The sequence below is a fragment of the Hippopotamus amphibius genome, chromosome 5 (assembly GCF_030028045.1).
Source record: "Hippopotamus amphibius kiboko isolate mHipAmp2 chromosome 5, mHipAmp2.hap2, whole genome shotgun sequence".
NCBI classification, from domain to species: Eukaryota; Metazoa; Chordata; class Mammalia; order Artiodactyla; family Hippopotamidae; genus Hippopotamus; species Hippopotamus amphibius.
In genome coordinates, this window is record NC_080190.1 from 6,951,457 (window position 1) to 6,976,395 (window position 24,939).

Sequence of the window (24,939 nt, forward strand, 5' to 3'; positions counted from 1 at the left end):
CTGCACTGTCTTATCAGTGCTTTCCATGCAAGACTACTCTGTCTCACCAGTTACTGCTGTGCAGGTATGAATGTGTTACATCAGTTCATTTGTAACCGTGGTGCTGGCAAAAATGGATGCCCCACTTGTGATCTGCACGAGAGAAGAGCAGGGTGCAGTGATTCGTTTTTTGTGGTCTGAGGGTGTGCACATCTGCACATTTCTGCCCACACATCGACACTCTGCAAAAACTTCATTTTGAGACATTAAAGCATCCTCCCTATAATCCTGATCTTGCTCCATTGGACTTTCACCTGTTTGGTCCCCTGAAAGCAGCCCTACAAGGACGAAGATTCACTTCTGCTGAAGAAGAGAAGGCAGTGGTGCATTCGTGGCTTGCAGCTCAGCCTAAAATATTTCTTAATTAGGGAATATGAAAGCTTGTTGACAAATGGACAAACTGTATTGAAAAGCAAGGAGATTATGCCACAAAACGATGTATTTGTCTTTTCTAAAAGTTAATGAAAATTCTACAGCCAGAGTGCGGATAATTTTTGACTCACCCTTGTAAATGTTAACTTCTGCTCAGTTAGCATTGGCCATACTTAAACTATGAAAATATTTATTGTTTATCTGAAAGTCAAATTCCACTGGGCATCCTGTGTTTTATCCAGAAACCCTAGCCTTTCTGTGGGGCATTATCTTCAGGAGATGAGACTTATGGTCCCACTACTGCCTTCTACTGGCTACACATTCCATGCTTAGTAAAGTAACAGTTTTCACATGTACACTGTCTTAATATTGACAAAGTCTTCCATACACATATTTAAATTCAATCTTTCATTGCAGCCCTGTGAGATGGGTATCGTTAGTCCCATTTTTCAGATGAAGAAAATGAGGCTCCAAGAGCTTCATTTACCTTCTTTTCTAACTCAAGTATCCACGGAGATCCTCATGAGTCTCAAGTCCACTGATCTTTCATACACCTCAGTTGTCAGCCATGCTCCACAGCTGGTGGGCTTTCTTCACTTCACAAAGCTTCCTTTCGTTCAGATCTCCTGCCAAGTTCCCTTGTAGAATGGCTGCTTCCTGTCCAGAGCTCTTTATTCTCCACTCATGGTCCCTGGCTAATGCCACCATCAGTCTGCTTGGAGAGTGAAGGACTAGGAACCAGTTTTGGGGGGAGATTGCGATGGTTTTCCCTGGGGCTCTTCTCCTAATCCCATTACTGAAAGTTCTTTATGAATGAACTAGCACTCTGGCTGAAAATTTGAGATTGCCTGTGACACTCAACTCCTTCAGCTGGCTAATCCATGAGGTTGGTTGCTTTTTTCTGTTCTAGAAATTTTCATGTTGCTAATAATACAGAAGATGGAAGTGAGACAAGAACCTTAACAATTTTAAAATTATTTCTGAATTTTAGTTGTCATTTTCCTTGATTGTATAGCGCAAACTGTAAAAATATTCAAACTATGCTTAAGCGTAAGACACAGAATAGAAATATCTCCACTCCACTTCTTTCTCACTTCTCAGAAATCATTCTTTCATCAAATGGGGATGTGTTCCTCCAAGATCCTTTTCTATAATTATCCAAATATATGTATTCTAATTATTTTATAAAAATGTGGCCACTTTGCTATTTAACTGTTTTTTTCACTTAAATAATTATCTTGGAGACTTTCATGTCAGTTCACATAGATTTACCTTTTTATTTTTGACAGTTGCAATTTCATTGTGTTGATATACCACAATTTCTTTAATCAACACTCCATAGTGTACATTTGGTTTTCCTACATTTTGTTCTTATTACAAACAATGCTACAATTTCTGTGAGTGTGTCTAGAGGCTCGATTCGTAGCAGTGGAATGCCTAGACCAAAAAGAATGCACGTTTTATATGTGAGGAAGACTCGTGAGTGGCACTCCAGCAGGGTTCTGCCTGTTTCTCCTTCCACCACTTTCTTTTTCCAGTTTGTCTTGGCATTTTTCACTTTTTCTTATTTTTTGCAGTGGATGCGCACTTTTATCCTTCATGTGTGGCAAACACATTCCCCAGCTTATCTTTGATTTTGTTTATGGTATTCGTTCTTGTGCAAATGTGTTTAATTTTTAGGGAGCCTAACTGTCTGGTTTTGTGTGGTTTTTAGTTTCCTTGCCATATCAGAAAAATTTTCCCCATGCCAATATTATACAAGTCACTCAGGACTTCTTTTAGTACTTTCATGGTTTTAGATGTCTACATTTAAATCTTTGATACATCTGATCTATTTCAATGTAAACAATGTGATAGAGATTTAACTTTGTTTTCCAAATGCCTGGACATCTGAGTTATCCATCATTTACTCATTGATTTGAAATGCCACTTTTATCATACATTAAATTTCTGTATATGCAAGAGTCTATTCTGGATAGTGTACCCTGATTTATTGACATTTCTACCTATACCTGAGTCAGTATGACACTTTTTTAAATGCTGAGTTTTATAATATATTTTAATACGTGTTAAGGCAAGTTTTGTACTCCCCAAATAACAGAAGATTATTGAGTAAAAAGTAGAAGTTCCCTTTCATACCAGCCATCGATCTGGTCTCAGTCCTCTCACCCCTGTTAGCAGTTTGGTCAGTGTCCTTCCCGACCCTGATCTGTGTATTTACAGACTTGAAAACACAGGTTTGCTCATATATTCAACATAAAGGGGCTGATACCAGGGCTGACAGTCACCCAGAATATAAGGAAAGCTATTAAATATTGGACTAGTTCCATACTAGCTGGTAAATAGCAGCAGCCCGCAGGCCTGTCTGGTAACTCACCCTGAACTACCTCTGCTCCTCCCCAGCGTGGAATGTATCATAACATCAAATTTGCATATGTGCTCACAAATAGCATCGGTTTATATTATATGTGTGTGTTATTTTTGTCCTGTTTGGTGTGAGGGTTATACTAGCTCTGTTGAATGAGTTGAGAAACCTTCAGTCTTTTTCTTTTTTAATTCTTTGGAACAACCTAAACGTCACAGGAGTCATTGGTTTCTTTGGAAAAACTTGCTTGGGCCTGTTGCCTTTTTTTGAGGGAGGGGGTAGTGAAGATACATAATTTTGACAGGCTGTTACATTTATCTGGGTTTAGTGTTCAATTTAGGTTTTTTTATGCCCTTTGTTAAGAAAATTGTGATAATTTTTATTTTTCTAGAAAATTATTTATTGTTAATAGTATGGGCGATGGAGTCAAGCCGCTTTGTCCATATCCTAACTCCGTCAAATGCCATCTATTTTTTTTAATAGACTTTACTTTTTATCACAGTTTAGGTTTTCAGAAAGATGGAGAGTTCCCATATACAGGGCACCCAGTTTCTCCTCTCGTTAACATACTGTGACACACTTGTAACAATTAATGGACCAACATTGATACCTTTTCGTTAAAGATCATAGTTTATTTAGATTCCTAGTTTTTCCCCAGCATCCTTTTTCTGTTCCAGGATCCCCACGAGGACATCACAAGACATTTAGTCCTTGTGTCTCCCTAGGCTCCTCTTGACTGCTGCAGTTTCTCAGACTTCGTTGTTTTTGCTGACCTCTACAGTTTTGAGGAGTGCGGGTCAGGCATCATGCAGGGTGCCCCTCTGTGGAAGTTTGTGTAATGTTTTCTCATGATAAGACTGGACTTAATGGGTTATTGGGAGAAAGATCATTGAGTTAAAGTGCGTGTTCATTACATCATGTCAAGAGTACATCCTCTCCATGTGATTTATGATCTTGAGTGCTGCTCTTGACCACCTGGCTTGGGAGGTCTCTCCACTGTAAAGCCACTCTTTTTTGCCCCCTTTCCATTCTGTACATTTTGGAAGGAAGTCTTTCTACTTAGCTGACACTTAAGGAGTGGGGATTAATGCTCTACCTTTTTTGAGGTCAGAGTATCTACATAAATTATTGGCGTTCTGCAAGAAGATTTGTCTATGCTCCCCCATTTTTAATCTATTCAGTCATTTATATCAGTATGGACCCATGAATATGTATTTTATACTTTGAGTTATAACCCAATACAACTTTATTTTGTTGCTTAAATTGCTCCATCCTCAGCCTTTGGAAGTTCTTTCAGCTGGCCCCCGTGTCTCTTTGACAAATCCCCGTTACTGGGGGCTCGTTTGTTTGTTTGCTTGTTTGTTAAGCACTAGCACACTTTCTTTCTATCCCCACAGAATGCTCCAAGCTCATGTTATATATTTCCTGCCCTAGGCCTAGAATCATCCCTTTCTCCAAGGAGCCCTGATTCCTTTCAGTGGAGAGGGGTTATCAGAAAGCAAGATCTGGGCACTTGGCATGTTAATCGTTACTGGGATTTTTTTTTTTTTAGTTTTCTTTTAACTAGAGGTCTGCCCTTAGTTATGTCAACTATGTTATTTTCATAGCCGGATGTTTCCAGTAATTTAGTGGACTCTTCTAGGAAGCAAACGAAAGTGAAGTCCTTTCTCTGGCCGCTAAGATGTCTCTCCCAGTAATTGCAGAGACCTGGAGTGTTTCGGCTTCCTTAGACTTAGGAGCTCACCCTGAACCCACGGCCCCACTCCCTTCAGTGTTTTGCGATAGTGGGATCAGTCTTGAAGACATTTTATGCAACCCCAAGGGGTCTCAATTTAAGTTAAAAATTCAATGCTTTTGTTTTCGCCACTGTAAGTAACTTTACTGTGGTGAAGATGGCGTGAAGAGAAAGTTCCTAAGCAAAGCTAAGTTCTGCCAGGTGTGGGCAGTGACAGCTGCCACAACATACTCCTCTGCCTAGCAGCTATTGCATTTCTCTGAACATAATTTCTAAGATTTATTAAAACATCTTCTTATAAGAGAGAAAGTATGCAACTATTCTCTTACTAAATTTTTTCCATGGCTTTGATTATGTCTCATATTTCTTTTCTAATATTTTTCTGTATGTTTTCTTTTCTTTTTTATGCTTAGAATTGCCAGAGATTTGTTTATTTTATCTGCTATTTGGAAGAGCCAACTATTGATTATGTTGATCAAGCTTACCTTTTTGCTTTCTCTTTCAATAATTTCTAATTTTATTCTGGAGATGAGTTATGAATAAATGTCTTTCCTTTTATTTTATATTATTTTTCTTTTTCAGATTACTTAAGTTGAATGCTTAGTCATTTATTTTAGCCTCCACTGTTTTCTAATAAATGTAGTTAAGGCAATACAATTTCTTTTTAATAGTATTGTGGCCACATCTCAATAACTTTGATTTGTTGTGTCCTGATTTTTGTCAGTTTCTAAATATTCTATAATTTTTATTTTCTTTTTAAATTATGTTATCTAGAAGATAATTTTTAATGTCCAAAGTTTTAGAGGTATTAATTTCTAGTTTAACTGAGCTATAGTCAGAAAGTGGAATTTATGATTTCTACCTTTGAGAACTGAGATTTCTTTATGATATAATACATGAACATTTGAAATGGTTTTGAGTAGAATGACTGTTTTCCATTTGTTGGGCATGTACTTCTGCATATATCAAGTAAATTTTTGCAGTTTTAAGTCCCGTTTTTCCAAATGTGTTCCTAGTTATTTTATGAACTTGTTGCTCTTATAAATGGGATATTTTCTTTCATTATATTTGCTAATTAGTGATTGTATTTATGTGATAAAGCCATTTATTTTTGTATATTAATGTTGCAGCAAGCTGCCTTAAGTTATATTTTTCATAATAGTTTTTAGATCATTCACTTAGCATACTATCAATCACAGCATCTAAAATAATGATAATTTTCCTTCTATTTATTGTTTATATTTCTTATTTGATTCACTTGTCTAATTACATTGGCTAAGACTTCCAGCATGATGATAAATGAACAACAAGAAGGCTGGAGGTAGAAGATGTTAGTTCATTTGGTGGCTCAACCTTGCCCAGTGTCTGAGTCTCTTGGCTTTTCTCTCAAGATTGCAAGGAGACTGAAGCATCTCTGGGAGTACATCTGTGTTCAAAATAGAGGAAGGACAGGACCACGGCAACTATGTTTGTCCTCTATCTGGAATGCAGACACTTTCCCAAAAGCCCCCAGAAGGAGTCCCTTTGGCAAGGGAGGCTGGGAGCCTGGGGGACAAAAATATAATGATTGACTTTTCATTCAGGTTTTCAAATGTATTAGCCAGAGTTGTGCAAAATATGGTTTTGAATTCTTTTAACTCCCTTTGTATCTATGATTCTTTTGCTATTCTTATTCTAATTTTGTGTTTTTATGCTTTCTCACTCTTTTGTTGATTAGTCTATCAAGTCATTAGTTTATTTTACTTAGGAGCTTTTCTCTTTCTACTGAAAGACCCAGCTCTTGATTTTATGTACCAATTTTTGCAGTTTGTTTGCCAATTCATTTGTATCTGCATTTATCTTTATTAATTCCTTACTTTTGCTCTTTGTGTATATTTTAGTGTTATTTTCCTAAACCCTTGATTTGCATACCTAATACATTTGCTTCATTTTTTAATGGCTGGTAGTGAAAGAAGTTAAAATGGATATTTTCATCTGGGTACAGCTTTAGGATTTATTTTGCATTGTTGTTATTTTTAGCTACTCTACATTTATGGTTTTGATTTATTCTTTGGCTTAAGAGTAATTTAAATGTTTGTACATTTACTAATAGCAGAGAGCCTTTTTTTTTTTTTTTTTTTTTTTTTTGGCTGTAAGGCATGTGGGATCTTATTTCCCGAACCAGGAATCAAACCTTTGGCCTGGCAGTGGAAGTGTGGAGTCTTGGAGTCTTAACCACTGGACTGCCAGGGAATTCCCATGGAGAGCTTTTTATTTTTATTGTTCTTTTTGGCTATTTAATTTTAGTTTTATTGAGTCATGTTCAGAAAATCTGTACCTTTTATTTTTTTTAGAATTGGCTGAAGTTTTATCTGTTACCCAATTTTTGAAAAATATGTGGACACAAAAAGAAATTGCTATTAATTACATTAGTCAGATCCAGTGGGGTTGTGTATGTGTGTGTGTGTGTGTCTATTTACTTATAATAGTCTATTGAAGTCACTAGTGACTAAGAAAAGTGTGTTAGTCTCCCCTTACTATTTTGTTTCAATTAGTTTATCCTGCAATTTTTACTTTATATATTTTGATGCTATATTGTTCAGTATATAAACATGAATAAAACATATATTTTCATTTTGAATTTTGTACCTCAGCATTATAATGCTTTTCTCCTTGAATTCAACTTAATATTAATATTGCAAACCTGGCTTTCTTTTATTTTGTTTGCAGCTGTCTGGTGTAGCCTTGGCTATTCTTTTACTTTTAAAGTTTGTCATTAAGAACATGTAGCTGGCTTTAGTTATTGATTCCATTTGCATTGACTTTTATAATAACTATGTTTAATTTCAATTTAATTCTATTTAATGTTTTCTGGGGTTTTTGTTTCCTGGACTTTTTCTTTGTGTTCTTTCGTTCACTATATATTTTAGCTTGCTTTTGATTGTTTATTGCCCTGGGAGGCATATAGAAGACACACAATTTGTTTTAATTTCTAACAAATGGCTACCTTTACAACTTTAAACAATATTTTAAAATCTTTCTTCATTTCTCAATTTAGAAAATGAAATGATATGATAAAATTACTATGCTTACGTTTCTTTTGCTTGCTTCACTTCTTTTCTTCCTGATTTTAATTGGTATATTCTAGTATATTTAATTAGTATATATTTTTAAATCTCAGTCTACTATCATTTTGATTTTCTTTTTGCACGAAACATTTACAAGCTCTTTGTAACAATTTTTGTAAAATTTTTACATTAAAAAATTAAAAATTTTTGCATATAAATTTACATTCTGTATATAATAACATCACAACCATGTTATTTAACTTTGTTTATGTGAATTCAATGCCCACCTTTAATCATTTAGAACTATGGCTTCCTATTTTACATCCTCTCTTCATTAAGTAGACTTTTCTGATTCGCATAGAAAGGCAATGTATCCCCTTGGTCCTCGCACACTTATGACTGTCGTTGTGTTGTCATAATATATGAATGACAGTTTGGCTGCACATAGAGACTTGGGTCACATATCTTTTTCCTCAGAATCTATAAAGGATGCTCCACTGTCTGTCGGCATTGACTATTACTGACCTGAGCTCTGAGGCCGGCTTAACTCTTCACATTCAAAGAGACTTGTCCTGTCTTTTTCTCTGTGTGGAGTGTTCTTTATTTCTAAAGTTCAATAAATTCCTCCAGATATGTCTTCCTGTTGTTGATCATTGTTTTTCCCTTGTATTCAGTGGGTCGATTTTATGGACAGTGTGGTGGTTAACTTTATGTGTCAACTTGTCTGGGCTAAGGATGCCCAGATAGCTGGTAAAACATTTCTGGGTGTGTCTGTGAGGATCTTTCCAAAGGTGATTAGCATCTGAATCAGACTAAGACAGATCACCCTCACCAAAGCCAGTAGGCATCACCCAATCGCTGAGCTCCTGAATAGAACAAAAAGGTGGAAGAAGAGCAAATGTACTCTTTGCTTGAACTGGACACCCACTTTCTCCCACTCTTGGACACCAATACTCCTGATTCTCAGGCCTTTGGACTAAATTACACCACCAGCTTTCTTGGTTCTCCAGCTTGCAGGTGGCAGATCATGACAAGGCACGAGGGGGAAGAAACCTTGGGACACTTATGGGACATTTATGAATAGAGGTGACGGTTGCTTATATAACTGGAAAATGGTGAGTGAGGGAAAGAACAGTAGCATTTGAGGCTTGAGAAGGAAGCAGGGGACAGATTGTGCGGGGACTTATAGATCATGCTAAGGAGTTGTGTTTTGTCTTGGTTTTAAGTTCAATAGGGAACCACCGATTGGTTTTAAGCAAGGGACATGATGATGTACTTTAGAAAAAAAATTCGCCCTTGCTGAATGTTGAGGGTGGATTGGAGAGGAAAGTGAGAATGAGACGGAACCCGTGCGGATGCAGATACCAAGGATGTTAACCTCATCTTCAATCTTACACTAAAGGAGAATAGTCCAGGGTTTTCAGGTTAAATTTACCAGAAGTGTACACACACTACTAGCTAAATAGCTCATCCTACGTTTAAACCCCTAAAGAGTTAATTAAAAGTTGTCTAAGTCTTTTTATGTTAAGTGTTCATTTCCTTTATCGCCCGTGCTTTGTCAAATTCAAGCAATAGTACCGTCCAGGTAGAGGACGATAATTAAACCACCAGCATCTCTGCAAAAACAGTTTGTGAAGTCTTTAACCTTGGCTTTAGCTAGATAGAGCGAGTGGGCGTGTGCCTCGTCATGGTCAGTTGGTATCCCAGGCTGGTTCCAGAAAGGAAACCACCCCAGGGTCCTTGCAGTTCCCTCCTGTTCCCTGGCTCCCCTTCAGGTTATCACAAAAGTCACTCTGTCCTTGCCTTCTCTGAGAATCTTGTCAGCTCTGCTTCCTAATTCCACAGTTTCTGTTCCCTTTTCCCAGTCCACCTGATCTGGATGTTTGGGTCCTTCCTTGCTTCAGGTGCCAGCTTTTTAAACTTAAGTGGTCCTGCCCCCTCCCACCCTGGCTTTTATAAGCTCTGCCTGCACCAAGTCCCAGGCTCCCACTTGCCCAGAGGTGAGGTGCACTTTCAGGAGCGCTGCAAGATGCACTGCAAGTTCTAAGATAACAGTCACACACATTCTACAATTCTTGGGTGACTTTTGGTTTTGGTGTTGTCACAGCCTGTTGAATTGAAAGAGTTTGACAGGTGTTTGAAAGCATTCTCTGACACTTATCTCTAGGTATCTTAAATATTTATTTATTTATTTGGCTGTGCTGAATCTGTAGTTGTGGCATGCATAGGGTCTCGTTCCCTGACCAGGCATTGAACCCGGGACCCCTGCATTGGGAGCACTGAGTCTCAATCGCTGGACCACCAGGGAAGTCCCTCTCTAGGTATCTTGATTCCAAATCATGGTTAGAGAGAAAAAGTGAGCCCAAGCTGCTTGGTGATGTAGATTGTTTAGCAAGGACATGGTCTGCTCTGATACAGGTGTACTGCATTGAGGACTCAAATCCTGTAAGAGGAATTGCTGTCAGTGATATGATTTTCTGAAATAAGGGGAAACTTCTGATAAAGTGAACAAGGAAACAGAATATAATCTTCCCTCAGTTTTCATCATTGTTGCATTCCTGGACATTGCATTGCATCTGAAAACCATGCAAAAAGGATTTTGTGCTTGTATATTGAACAGGGCTGGATTCTAGGGTTAGATAACCATGAGTGGGGTGTTTACCTACCTGAATGTGCAGTAGGACGTTTAGAGGTCATACCAAGGACAGGATGTTGTTTTGTCAAGTGGGACCGTCCCATCCATTGCAGGACCTCTTAGCCAAATCCCTGCTAGTGGTGCCAACCAGTCACTGTAATGACCAAAAACCATCGCTGCAAGTTTCCAAAATGCCCCCTAGGGGGTGGTACAACTCCCTCGAGAGCTACTGATTAAATAAACTGAGTCCTCCTTTAGGATAGCTTTAATAGATCACAGGATAGATGAGCACCAAATACTTATAAAGAGTTGGGAACAATGCTTGTCATGTTGTAAGCACTGAGTATGTATTTATTACGTACATAAACAGCGTCAATGACAATCAAAATGTGCCAAGTTTTTCTTAAGTAAATGAGCAATTATGAAGGCTGAGCCCTTGTGACCTGCTGATTTTTTTAATGCTATAAAATGTACACAACTTATGGTGTGTCATCATTTATGGTAAAAAGAGAGGAAGAATAATCTATATATTTAATCTATATATTTGCATTTATAAACAAGGATATATAAGAAATTAGTAATGTTGTTTGCCCCTGGAAAGGGGAACTGCATTCCTGAGGGATAGCATCAGAGGAAGACTCTTCACTGTACACACTTTGAAACCTTGGTACTTTGACAAAGTGAATGAAGTGCCTAATTCAAAATAAATAATACATATTTTAAAATGTAAACAGTTTAACATATACTTCAAGATAAGGTTCTGTGTAGTAATGAGAAATGAACAGAATTTCCATAAATGACAGTATTATTTACTTTTTATAACCAAACCGACTTTCTGTAGTTTTTCTCTTCTTACCTGGTTCTCCAGTCTCTATTGTTAAAGTCAATGTCAACAATATTTCCTGATCCCGTATACTTTAATTTTCATTAAACTGGAACTACATCTCATTGACATTCAAACCCAGCTCACTTCCTCCAATCCTTAGGTTCGTGGGACTTTGGAGGCTTGTAGATAGTGAAAATTCTGCATGCTAATCTCCACTCGTTGGACTTTCCTAAAGAGTAGGTCCGTGGCCACCATGCAGCAGGTAGATGGAAGAGATGAGGCTGGCAGGACACATGAGAAGTGTAGAAGACATAGCAAACAAAGATTGAAGTATCTGGGAATTTCAGAACTGTAGAATCTCATTGGAAGGAAGCTTTAGAGACTATCCAGGTTACTCCTCTTTTCTCCCCACCTCCTCCCTGCTTCCCTCTTCTGTTCTTCCATCTTCTCCCTCTCTCTTCCCTCCCTCCTTCCTTAAGAGATGATGAAACAGAGGTTCAAAGAGAAGAACTTTCTCCAACATCATACAGCAAGTGAGTTGCAGAACTGGAATTCAGACCCAAGTCTTCTTTCTCAGAAAAAGGATGCAGATATAAGAAGCTATTCCCCTGTCTTCTCTGCCTTTCTCAGGGTCTGCTTTATTTCCCTTCCAGGATGGCAGGCAGGGAAGGGTAGGTGAAGAGGTTGGGCATGGGAGCTTTTCTGTCCTGCATCAAAGTCTAGAAGACACTTGGGTAGCATCTAAAGGACCATAGTTTTCAAACTGAGGCAATGTGACTGCAGGCCAGGAGTGATAAACAGGACATGAACCCCTGCTGGTGTGAGGCATGATGCAGACTGACCAAGACGGTAGGCTTCAGGGCCCACCTGTGCTTGATGCAGAAAACTCGGCCTCTGTGCACTGGTGCTGAATCAAATCTCGGAGACAGAGTTTTGGGTGAAGTAGAAAAGAATAGCTTTGCTGCTCTGCCAGGCAAAGGGGGACACAGTAGGCTCCTGCCCTCAAAAACCGTGTGTCCCCACCTGGGAGGATTTGTTGAGGGGTTTTTATAGCAATGGTTCAAGGGCAGGGTTACTGATAAGATTAGGGTGTGTTCAGGGCCTGCAATCCTTTAATCTGGTCTCAGGTAATCTCTTAATGAGTTTCTTTGGTTCCTTTAATCTGGCCTCAGGTGGTTTTCTCTGGAATGAAGAATGCTGACATCTTCCACTTGTTGGGGGTTTTAGTTCTATGAAGAGCTCAAAGATATTGTTATTGTGTATCCCTTGAGATGGAACCAGGACCCTGCCCGGAGGCTGCACTATTGTTTCTTGGCTGTTCCTCTCTCTTCCCTGATAAGCAACAGTTTGAATTTGCCCTTTGGAACTCAGGGGAGGTCAAGGAGGCTGGAGTCTGTTCCTACAAATAAGGAACGGGGGACACAGGAAGGCTTCTGTGCCCAGGAGCCCCACAGGGTTCTGCTCAGTTTTATGCTCACCAAGGAATTGGGGGGTTGGGGGGTGGGGGGAGGGGGGAGGGGAGTAAGAGCAAATAGAAAACACCTTCCCAGCTCAGGTGTAAACCCTCCTCTCAATGTTAATGTGTCAGAAGACTCAAATATGCCATCTTTGTAATGTATCCCTCCTGCAGGCACCTCATTATATCTCAAAAAAGCTTTCTTAAAAATAACCTGTAAAAACTCTTATTTGCAGGGTCTCTGCAACAAAGAGTGAAGTATTATCTGATATCCAAGTACCAAATTCATCCTGGATTTGGGAAGCCTATATGCCTCCCTTTCTGGTATGGGGAGTGGAGACATCAGAAATGAGGCCCCCTCACCTCAGAATGAGCGTCCCTGCAAGGCTGCTTCTTTTTTTTTTTTGGTCTTTTCTCTCTCTCCACTAAAAAGGATAAGATGATTAAAAAGATTCCCATGTCTATTTTCAAATTATGTCAGAAAAGTAGATTAAAGGTTTTATGCTTAGGAAAACAGGGATAAATATTCAAACAGAAATTATGGCAGTATTAATAATTGCACATTTGTGCTAAGTAACTAGAAAATTATTTGAGCATTAATTCCATTTACATATGTTCATTCAGATTTGTATCCCTGAAGCATGTAAGTATTTGGGGCTTGAAACATTTAATCACTTAGTAAGCAGCCCTCAATGGGATTGCCATTTATTTATTGTCTTTATTGATTTTCCTACACAGGAGAATGCTTGTGGTGAATAGAAACTGACTGCTGAAGTGAAAGAACTCTATCTTTTCTAGTGCAGAACAAAAGAGGCCATTTTTTTTTTTTTTTTAAAGAGCAACCTGTTTTCTTCAGATCATCCCAGCTCAGGGCCAGAATGCTGCTTCATTCATTTCTTAGAAACTCTTCTCCCATTAGTATAGCATTTTTGTTGTTGCTGTTTGTTTCTAGACAGACACACATTGAGTAGCACTTGGTTTTCTGTTCAAGTTGAATTTTCGAAGTAAGTTTCTGTCTGGAGTACGGTGGACACCCCAGCCTCCCAGGAGCACGTTTGGTTCTTAGTTGATACAGGGGATCCACCAGCAGGAAACCTGGAAAAACCTAGAACTCAATTCACCGGTCTAGACATGTGGTGTTCCTTAACCTGTTTCCAAAGAAATCTCCCGGGTGACTTCATTGTAAAGTTTTCATAAAGAAGAGGACCTCAAATAAGGACAACAGCCCTAATAACAAGACCATGGGGGTCTGAGAACACTCATCAGAACTGTCCCGGGTTCCCAAACCCGACTCAAACCTGCATAAGTGAAAAAGATTTCAAAGTTCTAGGACATCCTCCTCCCAAGGCAGTGGGTGTAACTCGCACCCCTTAAACGTCGGCTACACTTTGTGATGTCCTTCCAAAGAATACAGCACGGAAAGAGGTGGGGTCGGGAAGTAACGGTGCAGCACAGGAACTCAGCAAACTCGGGCGAGGGAGGTGAGCACTGCCAGAGAAAATGCCCTTGACATTCAGAAGGTGCTCCGGCTCTCACAGTTAGACCACAGTCTTCTGTGGTGAGAGCCAATCTCACAGAAACCACACTCAGTTATTCTGAGACCATGATTAAATGAGACAAAGCAAGACCAATTTAAATGAGGTCACCATGCCACCCACAAAATACCACACACCCCCTCTCTCAGCCAGAGTGAGTGACTGCACCTCTTCACCACGATAGCTTTTTCCAGGTGCAGCCTCGCCTCCCCGTAGATAAGATTTAGATATAGCTGTATCTGTCTATGTAGGTAGATAAATATAGATAGGGATCAATAGCCTTTGGCTAGAGATTTACTATATCCATCCTTGGAAAAGGAAAAGAAAAAACATGAAAAGAAATAGCTAGTTTAGAATCCAAATTCTGACTTTATGGATGTAAAATGTCCAGGCTGCTACAAGATGAATACAGCTTCCAGCCATGCTCAGACAGTGGTTCTTCGTGCAGGATGTGCAGCAGTGCTGTGCCGGCCAACAGGAGGAAAAGCCAGGCTCAAGGAAGGATGTTCACTTAGAAGAAAGCAGCACTAGTTATCCACACACCTTCTTGACTGTGTTCTGTCACAGAGAGCTTCATCAGTTCCGTAGTTCTGGATAATCTAACCAGATAGTGTAATGATGTTATATTTTGTAAGGTATACCACAGTGAACTCCTATTTTGGTGTCAGTTCTCAATGAAATTTTGATTATAGGGAGGAAAAATTTTGTGCTAGAATGCTTTCCCTATAGATACCAATCACAGAATTGCCCTGTGCTTGGACCATCTAGAGCTTACAATGCAGAGGAAACCCTCAGTTCCTTACACTGGCCCCCAAACCAACCAACTAAAGCCCAAAGTCTATGACAGGTTCTTTCTAGCACCCTCTACTGAGACACCCACAGCTCCCCACAGTGTGTGCTCCCTTGGTACAGGGAGTGACAAACCTAACTCGTTTAACTGCAGCAGTGTTCTTGGTGGTCGTTGGTTGAAGGACATTCACAGCATCAACCGTGACAATACTGTACCCTTGATAGAATGTGATGAGTCTGTAGCCTTCCTCCCCAAACCTCACAACTCCAGACTAAGCATGAGAAAAGGATCAGATGAACCAATATGAGGGACATACTACAACATACCTGACCTCAACACTGTCAAGGTCAACAAAAACCAAGGAAAGTCTGGGAAGCTGTCACAGCCCAGAGAGGTCCAAGACCTGAAGGCTAAACATAATGTGGTATCTGGGATGGGATCCTGGGTCAGAAAAGGGGTATTAGAGGAAAACTAATGAAATTGTCATAGAGAATGGAATTTAGTTAACAACAACAAAATATTTTTGAGATAGAGTTGCCTTCAGGGTACAATTAAAATGGTGTTGATAATGTTTCTCCCTCCATCTCTCACCTCTGTTGGTCGTTTCTCAGGCAGACTTATCTTCCTCAAAGCAATGAGGCTGCTGCACTCAGGCCTGTGTGGTCCTGTGGGCTTGAGAACCCAGAATAGATTCTCCAGTTGACCCGACCTCATCCTGCCTGGGCCAACCAAGTGTTTCTTCCTGGACTAAGATGCAGCTGTCAGTTACACTCAAACCCCATAGACCAGGAAGATTATTAGGGACTGAGGGACAGCTGGTTTCCCAGAAGAAGGGACACAATATGATACAACCCAAATCTAGCCCAGTAACAAGAGGGCTTGAAGGGCAGCTACACATGGCCTGGGGAAAGCCACGTCACCACCACCACTGCTTCATCTGCGGGATGGAAGTGTCTCTAACTGTTACCAACCCTCCCGCGTCCATCCCCAACAGGGGTCCTCCTGCCTGGTGTTGCTCGCGTCATTAGAACAAGAGCAAGTTTGGTTCAGAAGCAAAGGAGGGCTGTATTCTCTAATCACAGAATGGAGAAGTGTGAGCTGGGCTCTGGAGCACACGCTCTCCTGACAGGCCGAGGGCGGGGCTGCTGCACAGGGATCTCAGCGGCGGGAGGGGAGGGGGCGGGGTTCTCGGACAATGGGGCTCTCGCTCCAGATCTGGTGCCGGGCGCAGCCTCTGCACACGGCCCGCCGCCGCCATCTTGAATCCCGCGTCCCGCGCAACCTTCTGAGGCGTCGTCGCAGCCGCTTCGCACCAGGAACTCCGGTCTGAAGCGCGGAGAGCGTGAGGCCTCGGCACGCGGCGCCCTATGAGCAAAGGACGCCAGACTACGCATAAGGAGAAAAGAAAGGTTAGCCTTGACTTTATTACCCAGATTCTGTTTTTATTTCCTGGGAGTTGTTAATGCGCTTTGCTGGTGACATAACCACATGGGAGCAATGGAAAGATGGAGTGAGATATCCTTCGTCCAGGTGCCTAGGATGCAGCGAGGCTCAGTGGATGTTAGTTTGATCTGCGTCTTTTTTAGTCAGAGAATTAACATGACTAATTCTACTTGCATGTGAAGAGTTAAGCAGTTATTTTAAGAAGGCCACACTAGTGCATTAATAGAATTGCATTGCTGCCATGAGTAACAGTGAAAAATCTTTTATGCTATTAACCTGTGTAAATTTTAGATTTTTTAAAAATAGTAAGTTATATAGGTCACCGCGTTATACCTGTAACTAATTGCAACATTAGCGATCAAATTCTCATTGTTGGCTAATTTATCTTTAAAGACTCAAGGATGCAATTCAAGTAATTACTACCTATGCCGTATTTCATTTACGGTCTCTGTGAGTCATGAATCTTCTTTCTATAAGTGAAAACATTCAGTGCAATTAATTTGAGAGGTCTGTCACATATGTTGTATAATCAAACTTAACTCAAATTGCATAAATGTGTTTTGTATTTTATGATTGCATCCTGGAATTCTCATACAAAATATGATATCTCCTAGTAACACTGGTTAGGTTGGGGGGAATAGAGAAGAACTGTGTTCTTCATTCTCCATCTTAATGAAGGTTTCATTAATTTTTTTTCTTGAAATATCCTTGCAATGCATTTCTCGATTCTTTTGAACTTCTGGATTACATAAACTCACCTTGCTTCTATGTGATTTTGATTGCTTTCTTGGCCTAGTTTCCCTGCAAGCATTCAGTAAGATTGAATAATTTTTAGTTGTGTTTTCTTGCTAGGTCTGTGCTAATCTACTAACGGTTGGTTTTTGAAGCGCCGCTACAATCTACTGTCTTTATCTTTTGCTGGATTTTTAAAGGGGTATTTTATGGCCTGTCATTACCATTCACAGTAGCTTCTGGGCACTGTCATTCCAGCAGCCTAATGCGTACCCCAGCGCCACTTGCCCGGCTCTCTGTGCTTAGAGAGAATCTCATGCCTTCCCGAAGAGCCACATCTTATTCCTCCAGCAGCTCTGAGTTTTGGCACACTTTTGATTTTTCATTCTAGATGAGTTGCTAAAGTTTCAACATGAGAGATAATGCCTTTTGAGATGAGGATAAACTCCTTGATGCCTGTGATGATATAATCTGCACAGTATGTTCCCTGCCTTTGCCTAGGCTGCAGCGCTGCCAGTGCTTTCACGTCTGGTACGGGTGGCTGCTGTAGCACTCGAGAAATTCTCCACTAGGGAGACCATGATGCTGAGGGACCAGATACGCCCCCTCATCTGTCAGAGGGGTGACAGTGTCCTTTTGCACAGCGTGTATTGAAATCTTTCCACACAGATGTCTTGTTTCCTCATGATGGAATATGTGTTGCATTCCGTGTTGTCCATGGGCAGAACCGAGTGGATGAGCATGGTCACCAGGTTCAGGCAGCACACCTGCCTGGGCTTTGCGCTGCCCCAGTGGGCTTTGCGCTGCCCCAGTGGGTTTTGCGCTGCCCCAGTGGGTTTTGCTGCCCAAAAGATACAGGCTGAGACCTCACATTCAGACGAATTCCACAAACAGATGAGATCTTTGACCATCTACTGTGCACCAACCGCGGAGCTGGCTGTGGCACAGAAATAAGAAAAGGCCCCTGTTCTATTTGCTTGAAAGTTGGCATTTCTGTCCTCATTCATTCATTCAAGAAACGTGTGCTGTGCACTTGCTGTAGGGCAGGCACTGGGCTAGGTGTTATGGATACAGCGGTGAGCAAGACCCACAGGACATCATCCCTGCCCTCCTGGAGTTTATATCTAGCTCTGTTTCTACGTTAGGAAACGATCGGGCAGAAACTAGCTTAACTTACAGCAATAACCATGCAGACAGCATGCAATTTTAAAACATAACCTTGCGGAGCTCAGGGCGGCGGGGACTCATTGCCAAGACCCGATCCCCGCGGTGCGCGTTTCTCCGCTCAGTCACAGCCTGGCCGGGGGACCGGAACCGGGAACATCCCTGGGGGAGGCACGACTGCCGGGTGGGGAGGAGGGGACGCATGCCCCGCGCCCCATGCTGGGCTGGTTCCGGGCACCACCGGAACGCGCTTCCACCAGAGGCTACAGTGTAGCTGCTATATCCTAGGAGGGTGCCGGTCCGTGGTTTTATTTTGCGACAGAAAAGCATTGCTTCCTACACAAATGGGTAGGAAACCAAACACTTGCCCAGTTGTTTTAAGATAAATTGAGGGAGAAAACAGCAAAGTGATTTTCTAGACTTCGTGGAAATCGGTTATTTTAAACTACTATTAGGTTACCCTCCAGATTAATTTGGTGTGCAACGGAACTTTTTGACTAAAATCAGCGTTTGGCTATAATTAATGCTCTTGAAAGGGTGAAGTGCATATGATTACAGGGGGAAAGAATTCACTGGAGTAGTTTATACTGTTGCTTTCCTCTAAGGTAGTGGTTCTCAGATGGGGGCAGTTCCCCAACCCCCTTCCCAGGGGACTTTGGCAATGCCTGGAGGCGTGTTTGGTTGTCACAACCGAGGGAGCAGGTGCTACTGGCAACTCATGGACAGAGGCCAGGGATGCTGCTAAACATCCCATGATGCACAGGACAGCTCTCACAACAAAGAATTATCTGGCCCCAAGTGTCACCAGTTCCAAGGTTGAGAAAGCCTCTTTTAAAATAATCCCACTGTAGAGACATGCTACCTGTGAGGTGTGGGTGAAGTTGCCAAAACCAGAGGAATTTTGTGAAAGCGAGTCTGGCTTTCTCCTCCTGCTCTCTGATGATCTTCTTTGTCTCTTTACCCATCATTTAGTTCCCTTGTGCTGTAGAGCTTTTTGTGTTTTTTTATGGACTCAATACTTAACTATATGAGCTTTTCATTGCCCATTCTGAAATGGTGACTGGTTGTAATGTAAATTGTATAACACATCTCTCTGCAGCTTCAGATTCTGCAACTTAAACCTCCTAGGCTGCTTATCTGTCTTCCACCACCTACCTGCGTTTTATGCACAGCACTTGGCATTCTTGATTGTTCCTTTCATGTTAATTTCAATGGTGCCGGGAGGGTACCTCTCACCATATAATAGGTTGCTTTGTGAACAATTCCAGTAAGAGAACCATTCTGCCCAAACAGTGAGATACTCTGGAATGTGAAAAAGATACCCTTCAGTGTATCATTCACATTTCTAGTGTAGCAGTGTATTCTGCAATTGTATTGAAATTAAAATGAAGATGAATTGTTTCCCCTTTCACTTTAAAAGTGCCCCCACAGTTCCAGGTGATACTCTAAGCAATACAAAATGGTTAGAGCTTGAAAGTTACCATTGGACATGGATGAATATTTATTTTGTACTTAAATTTGCAAATTATTAAGTATCCCTTGTCCTGAGATCATTATTTTCATCATAATAGACTTCTGTTACATTCAAGTCGTTCCAGCTTTTGATTGACCATTTGGAATATGACAGTTGTTTGTCGCGTTTCGTTTGGCTGCAGCTTCCCTTAGTTCATTTGCAATTGTCCCTCAGGTGTAGTTTGCTTTATGTGATGTCTAAAGGACTTGCCTCTTTTTTTTTCAGAAATCTTTGTCCTGATGGGAAAGCTAAAAAAGACTTTCTGAAAATGGTGATTTTTTTTTTTTTAATGCAATGTATTTAGTTGCCAGGGAAAGTGGGACATTTCAGATTTTCAAAGATGCTGGATTGGAACTGTTCACTTGAAAACCAAGACCGTTGGCATCACTGTCCTACCTGTAGATTAAGAAAAGTCACAGCAAAAAACTGAAACCAACAGTCTGATATTTTTAAGTCGGGTCTTTCTTTGCAGAAGGACTCTACTACCATCTTACTCTGTGGTCCCTGAGTTTAAGCCTTTATAATGAATTTGGACACTGGTGACATAATGGACCCCTCACCCCTTGGCTGCCCAACACCACACTGAGTGTCCAAGAACTGCTGATTCTTCCTTTGGGCTGTGATGCCATCTTCCCTTCCCCCTCCAGGTCTGACGCATCTTCCCACATGGTCATTGCTGGGCCAGCTTCTGCCTGTTCTTCCATCCTTGTGCCATGCTTCTAATTTATCCTGTATACGTGTATACATGTAGGCCTGAGTAGTCATCCTAAAACTTCGATTGCCTCACTTCCTGCATGATTTCAGAAAAGCAAAGACCAAAAGCACTCTAGGCTGTCCATTCAGGCATTCTGCAGCTGGGCCCTAAGACTGATTCTCTCCTCCACATTTCACTTACCCCCATCCTGGAATACTCAGTTCCAGGCAAGCAGCTTTGTTCTCTGTCCTACAAAAATGCCCCCCACCAGCAATGAGTCATTCTTTTTGAAAATTCTGTAGAAATTCAGATGTAACATTCATGAGCCTCCCTTGATCACCCCAGTTAAAAGGGGAATCTCTTCCTTTGAAATTAATTTATAGGTCACTTGTTTTTACTACTGGCTTCATTGAATTCATTTCTCCCTTCCAACGGTCCTGCTTCAGAAAGCCTTTCCCTTTTAAAATAGCACCGCAGTCATTCTCTGTCCCTTGACCCTATTTAATCTTCCACTAAAAAGTAAGCTTCATGAGAGGAGGACTTGTGTCTGTCTGGTTCACCACTCAGCTTCACAGCAACTAGAACAGGCCCTCAATATGTGTTTGTTGAATAAATGTTTCTGGGTCCTTTTCTTCTTCTTTGTAGTATTTGTTGTCTTCACTCTGAACTGTGAATGTATCTTGTCTTCCCAGCTAGATTGTGAGTTCCTTTGGCGGGGGTGGGGTCATCCTGTCTTACCACTTTTGCATTCTACCCCCTTTCCTTCCCCACTGCCCCTGCTGAGAAAACAAAACAAAACAAAACACATAACCTAAAACCTCATGGGACCACAAACATAGTAGGCAGAGTGCCTGGTACATAGTGGCTGTTGAACACAACACTGTAATAAGAGTCCTTTCATAAGAATATTAATCAGACTTCTGCTTCTGGCCAAGATGAAGTAACAGGTTTCATGGATTTACTGTTTTACCCGAAACAACTAAAAAGCAAGGCAAACTATTAGAAACAATGGCTTTCAAGATATTGGACATCAGGCAATTAAGGAAAGAGATTCCTGAGAGATGAAGAACTAATGAGATGAGTTCCATAATTGACCCAGCTTTCTGCCTGGAGAAGGTTTCCAGGCCACAGCACAAGAGGGGGAAATCTAGGCAGAGTGCAGTGGACTCCCTGAATTGAGGAGACAGGGCAGGGAGTCCTGGAATGCCAAGACAACTAAGAGATGGTCAGAGAGCTGCACAGAAAGAAAGCTCTGGAGCTCTACAGATAGTCCCACTTGAGTATTCAAATAAGAACTGATCAGTGCGCCCACATGAGGAAACTACTCAAGGCAAGGGAAGGAGTTGCCCAAAAGGCTTAAAGAGTCGCCCAAAAGGCTTAGAGAGAACAGTGCCTGAAGTTCATGGAGGGCAGAGAACAGTGCCTATTCCCAACAGCTACAAAGGAAAACCTCGTAATTCATGGAGTATTAGAGCACTATGAAGGGTCTTGCCTCAGAGTGGGATTTTCAGCCCTGGACTAAGCACATCTCTGGTTCCACCTAACAAAGCTTAAAAGCAAGACCCCAAAAGATCAAGCTGTTTCCACATAATTTAACTGGGTCACAGAACAAAGCTCAAAAATATTTTTAGGAATGAATGAATAAATAATTTATTCAAAAAAACAAAACTACCAAGCATACAAAGAAACTGAAAAATACAGTTCAATCAACTGAAACTGTTGGAGAAATGACATCAATGATAGAATTAGTAGACAAGGACATTAACACAATTATTTTGACTATATTCTATGTAAAGAAGCTAGAGAAAGACTATGTTAAACAGAAACATGAAAGACATAAAAAAGGATACAAGGCAAACTTCTAGGGTTGAAAACATCAAAGATAAAAATACACCAGATGGGATTAATGCAGATTAAACATCAAAAGAACAGATTAGTAAACTTGAAGACATAGCAATAGAAACTATCAAAAAATGAAATATACAAAAAAAAAAACCACCCAAAACTGACAATAAAATGAATGAACATCAGTGAGCTATGGGACAACCTCAAGTGGCTTAATTTTCCTATAATTGGAGTCTCTAAAGGAGAGGAAAGAGTAGGGAAGGAAAAACATTTGAAACAACAATAACTAGAATCTTTACAAATTTGACGAAAACTATAAACCCATACAAGAAACTCAGCAAAGCAAGCTTAAGAAATATAAAACTATACCAATGCACATCATAACCAAATCACTTAATATAAGTGATAAGAAGAAATGTTAAATGAGAAATAGAAAAAGACATATTACACACAGAGGAACAAAGATATGGATGACAGCAGATTTCTTGGTGGAAATAATGCCAGCTATAACACAGTGAAGCAACATCTTTAAAGTGCTGGGAAAAAAAGAGAGAAGAAAGTCTCAATCTAGAATCTTTACCCAGCAAAAATATCTTTCAAAATAAAGGCAATACATGCATATACATACAAAAGCTGGAACAATTCATCACCAGCAGACCTGAACAACAAGAAATGTTAAAGGAAGCCCTTCAGGGAGAAGGAAAATGATACAAGATGGAAATACACAAGGAAATGAAGAATACCAGAAATGGTAACTATAAATATAAAGATTTTTTTCATATTATTTTAATCTCTTTCAGAGAGAATTTACTACTTAAATAAAAAAATAGTGACATATAATGGGTTGATAATACATGCAGATGTGAAATATATAATAATAGCACAAAAGCCAGGAGAAAAATGGAAGTATATTCTTGTAAACTTCCTATGACAAATGTGATGCAGTATAATACCATTTGGAGGTTGACTGTGAAAAGTTAAATATATATACTATAAAGGCTAAAACAAACACTAAAATAACACAAAAAAAGAGCAATAGTTAATAAACCAACAAAGCTAATAAAATGGAATTAAAAAAAAAAAAACAACTACTTAATCCAAAAGAAGGCATAAAAAGAGGAAAAAGAGAACCAAAAACTGATGGGACAAAAACAAAACAAAACAGCTAGATGGTAGCTTTAGACTCCTAAATGCTTGAATGAGGGTCTCAGCAAATCCTCTCCCCCTAAAAAGCAACGTAAAACTAGAAAATGGTCACAAATAATCATTTCAGGACTCTAGGAATTGACCAAAGGCAGACAACAGATTGAGAAGTTATTCAATAAAACTACTGAACCTTGAAAAGAACAGTGGGAGCCTGTGGAATTTTAGCCTAGGGCTACTGCCTTCCTCCCCTTCCCCCCATCTCCACTGTGTGGTAGTTCTATCAGGATATGGCAGAGAGGCTGTCTTTATTTCAAGCAAAAGTGCAGGAAAAATCTATGCTCAAGAAATACTGAAGGAAATTCTTTAGGCTGAAAGGAAATAATAGAAACTATAACTAAAATCCACACAAAGGAATGAAGAGAACCAGTAAAGGTAATTATGAAAGTATAAATATATATTTTCTCTTATTAATTGATTTAAAAGGCAATTACACAAACAACAATTATAAAACTGCATTGTTGAGCTTACAACATAATTATGTGACATATGTGACAATAATAGCACAATGGAGGGGTAGGGAATGGAGGTATTTTGGAGCAAGGAAATGATTCCAAATGGCAACTCAAATCCATATGAAGAAATGAAGAGTACCTACCTGATAAATATGTAGGTTAATACAAATGACTTTATGCACACATTTTTCTTCTTTCTTTTGTTAACTTCTTTAAAAGGTATGAGATTGTAAAAAGCAATACTTACAAAACTGTTGTTGAATTTGTAACATATATAGATGAAGTTGTATGCTGACAATTGTACAAAGAAGGGAGAAAGGCATGGAGTTATATTGGTGAAAAGTTTTTCTATTTTCACGAAATTTAGTATTAATCTGAAGTACATTATGATAAATTAAGATGTGCATTGTAATCCTCAGAGCAACCACTAAGAAAATAATTCAAAAATAGTTAAAAAAAACAACAAAGGAGGTAATATGGTATACTAGAAAATATCTATTTACTACAAAAGAATGCAGTGAAGAAGAAACAGAGGAACAAAAATGCCGTGAGACGTATGGAAAGCAAATCACAAAATGGCAGATGTAAATTCAACCACATCAATAATTACATTAAATATGAATGGATTAAACACTCCAGTCAAAAGACAGAGATTATCTAACTGGATTAAAAGCAAATTCAAAAACAAGAAAACAAGATCCAGCTATATGTCTTTCTGCTCTTCAAAGGACACTGGTAAGAGAATGAAAAAATAAACTATGGACTTGGAAAAAGAATTTGCAAATCACATATAGCTGAAACTTAAAAGACTGACCATAAGAAGTGTTGGACGGGATAAGGAACAACTGGCACTCCACTGCTGGTTGGAATGTAACATGGTATAACCAGTTTGGAAACAGTTCAGCAGTTTCTTATAAACATACACCTACCACATAAATCAGTCATTACACTGCTATATATTTATCTAAGAGAAATGAAAACTTAAATCTACACAAAAACTTGTACACAAATGTTCATAGCTTTATTTGTAGTAGACAAAACTGGAAACAACATAAATATCTATCAACAAGTGAATGGAAAAATGAGTTGA

The 24,939-nt window shown here is 39.9% G+C and overlaps 1 pseudogene; it reads left to right on the plus strand.

The window, feature by feature from the left end:
• The window catches only part of LOC130854165 (40S ribosomal protein S27-like), a 121,696-nt pseudogene extending 107,155 nt beyond the window's left edge, over window positions 1–14,541 (plus strand).
• Window positions 14,542–24,939: the final 10,398 nt, after the last annotated feature.